The sequence below is a fragment of the Bos mutus genome, chromosome X (assembly GCF_027580195.1).
Source record: "Bos mutus isolate GX-2022 chromosome X, NWIPB_WYAK_1.1, whole genome shotgun sequence".
NCBI lineage: Eukaryota > Metazoa > Chordata > Mammalia > Artiodactyla > Bovidae > Bos > Bos mutus.
In genome coordinates, this window is record NC_091646.1 from 36,838,370 (window position 1) to 36,841,857 (window position 3,488).

General features: G+C 36.0%; 1 non-coding gene across 1 annotated transcript; it reads left to right on the forward strand.

The window, feature by feature from the left end:
• Positions 1-1,185: 1,185 nt before the first annotated feature.
• On the forward strand, positions 1,186-1,258 carry TRNAC-ACA (transfer RNA cysteine (anticodon ACA)). Its single transcript has one exon. It is a non-coding gene; the product is annotated as a tRNA-Cys (tRNA).
• Positions 1,259-3,488: the final 2,230 nt, after the last annotated feature.

Here is a 3,488-nt window from a genome sequence, read left to right on the forward strand (position 1 = left end):
TAATCTGACAAGTCAAAGACTATCATTTAGCTCCTTCTTGAAGACAAACAGCCAAAATTGATTAGGTCATATATTCATGATGACTTCAATATTAACCAGGAAAGTAGACATGTAGAAAAAAGAGTACAAAGGAATCTTGCTTTTCTACTTAATTGGCACAAATAATTTTTCCTGGAAAATCTGATTTTCAAATCTGACTTCCAAATATATTTGTAATTCTGTAGTGTATACCAAAGTAAAAATATAATGTTGCACATGTGAAACTTATATAATCAACATTGCCTCAATTAAAAAAATAATTTAAACCATGTAATGAGAAGCATAAATCAGGAACACAATTGTTCACCTAAACAAGAAACTTTGATAAATGAGAATAAAGATAAGAGCAAATCCATTAAGGAAAAAAACAAATGAAATAGTCCACAGAATCTTGGATGGAAATTGGGACAAAGGAGAAGTTACTTTTATTTTTAGTGTCAAAGGTGATCCTAAAAATAGGAGATTATATAAAAGAGTGATTAAAATTAGTAGTACAAACAGATAATAAACCTATTATACCCAGTTGTAAGTAAGCAAAGGTGAATAACAGAGCAAAAGGTAAAGATGTTACAGGTTGACTTGGAAGAGAATATGATTTTGCTAGAGTCTTTCTTGGATTTGAGTTAACATTATTGGAATGGAGACCACCAAAGATGTTTCCACTGCTTGAAAACAGTGTCCTTTAATCGTTCAAGGAAAAGAAAGGTAGACATTGTAAATATGCAGCTTCCCTGCAAAACTACTACAGCCTAGCATTGTTGCCATTGTTTAGTTGCTAAGTCATGTCCAACTCTTCCATGGGATTTTTCAGACAAGGACACTGGTGTGGGTGGCCATTTCCTTCTCCAGGGGATCATCTCGACCCAGGGATTGAACCTGGGTCTCCCACACTGTGGCCAGATTCTTTACCACTGAGCCATCCTGGAAGCTCATACAGCCTAGCATACAGTTCAATATACTTGTTGTGGGCGGGGGGGTGTGGAAATCTGATTTTGCAAGAAAGTCATGAAGAATAAACCATACTTTTGGGTGATTAATTCAATGTTCCTAGTGGGTCTATAATATTCAAATGTTAGATAACCAACAACCTACTGTATAGCACACAGCAGTATATTTGATATCCTGTAATAACATATAATAGAGACTTCCCTGGTGGCTCAGATGGTAAAGCGTCTGTCTACAATGCAGGAGACCCAGGTTCGATCCCTGGGTCAGGAAGATTCCCTGGAGAAGGAAATGGCAACCCACTCCAGTACTATTGCCTGGAAAATCCCATGGATGGAGGAGCCTGGTAAGCTACAGTCCATGCGGTCACAAAGAGTTGGACACGACTGAGTGACTTCACTGCACTTCTTCAATAACCTATAATGGAAAAGAACTAAAAAATAATAGATTTGCATATGTATTTTTATATATATATATATATATATACACACACACACACACACACACACACACATATACGTGTGTGTGTGTGTGTGTATGCTCAGACAAAAAGGATTCAAATTTTAGGCACCTTTACCTAAAATTTCTAACTTTTTGAAGCACATATGAATTATGCATAACTGAAGAAGATATTCTCCCTGAAAAATACACACAAGTACAAAAAAATATGCATGTATTTATGTTCCTTTTTGATAAGCTAAAATCCCTCAAATAAGAACTTTCCAATTTACAACTCCATGAGGGAAATTATTTAGATTGGTTTCCTTTTTTAGTTAAAACATTGTAATCTTTCTATTTAACAGTCAAAGTAACTGTCTTAAAATTATAGGAAAAGAGGTGGCAGATTTTTCTGGTGCTTTAGTGATTAGAACTCCATGCTTCCAAGGCAGGGAGCATGAGTTCAATCCCTCGTGGGGGAAGTTCCACATGCTGGTGTGGCAAAAAAGAAAAAAGTGGCCGGATAAAACTGAATCTAAACTGATTTTTTATGTACTCCTTTTCACTGTGACACACCATTACACTACAAGTTCACTGGAAGAAGCAGAATGAACAAGCACAGCCAACATATGGTTCATCATTGAAATGTTACCTTGGTTTCCCAAGTTTGGATGTACATAGGAGATGATTTTTCAGATTGGGTCTAAACAAAAATGAATAGATTTAAAGATTTTGACTTGATTCTTTTTATTCATTGTAATGGATTTCACTAGAGCTTTAAAATCCTCACTGAAAATGCCACAGGAATTTAATGGATTAGTCAAATCACAGGCTTGTAGATATTTTCAGGCAATGTGCTGAGTTGCTTGAAAAGTAAAGCTTCCTTTATCTTCCAAGTTTAACTTCCTTCAATTCCTACAACACCTGCCAACGCATATAGTCGTTCAATGTGCAATATAGCAGGGAACATTGTTTCAAGAATTAGATTCAGATTCAACATGCAGAATATTTGTCAGTTTTGAAAGTTAACCTTTATATCTTTGCTTATAAAACCATATGCAGTTCTATAATTCAAGCTACTACTTTTACATGAGAGTAGAAGAAGAGAAAAATTATATACATGAAGATATTACAATATCTCTGCTTCAGTTTATAGCTTCTGCCATATTTTTAAATGTTCTCTAGGGCATATACCACAGACCTTGGAATAGTTTTCCATAGTTTTTTGAAGAGTGGGAGAATGGGGAGTCACAATCCTCACTGTAACTGTCAGTTGTTTTAAACTGTAAACTAAGTGACTTAAGTGATTCTTAATTAAAGCTTAGTTTGAGACATTGTACCCTGTGCTTTCCTTTGGAGTAGTTCTGGTACAAATAATGCACCTAGCTATTAAAGTCAGAGAAGGAAATGGCAACCCACTCCAGTATTCTTGCCTAGAGAATCCTGTGGACAGAGAACCTGGTGGGCTGCCATCTATGGGGTTGCACAGAGACAGACACAACTGAAGCGACTTAGCAGCAGCAACAGCTATTAAAGTGCAGAGGTTAAAACTCAGCATGTAGACAGTAGCACGTTCTGATTTCATTACAAAAGCTTCTTTGGGGCTAGAATCCAGAATTTAGATGATCTAAAACCCTCTCACTTTGAACGTGGTTTATTTTCTAATAGACAGTAAAACTTACAAATCAGTTGAATGATAGGGCCATTTAAATTTGTAATCATGTAGCCAAATAAATTTTTATCCTTTGAGGCTTGTCCATTTAAGTTTTAGAAATATCTTGATGTATTTAAAGCATAAATGTAATAGTCATTTTTTGAGTTGAATTCCTGAATTTTAGTGTGGCATTCAAAGAAAACAGAACAGTTTTTTAGAACTGAGCCAGTTTTTTGCAATACATGTTTTTATATGATACATAAGGGTTGTATGGACTTTCCAGGTACCTAAGCCAGTAAAGAATCTGCCTCAAAATCAGGAGACCCCAGTTCAATTCCTGAGTGGGAAAGTTCCCTTAAAGATAGGATGGGCTACCCACTCCAGTATTCTTGGGCTTCCCTGGTGGCTTAGC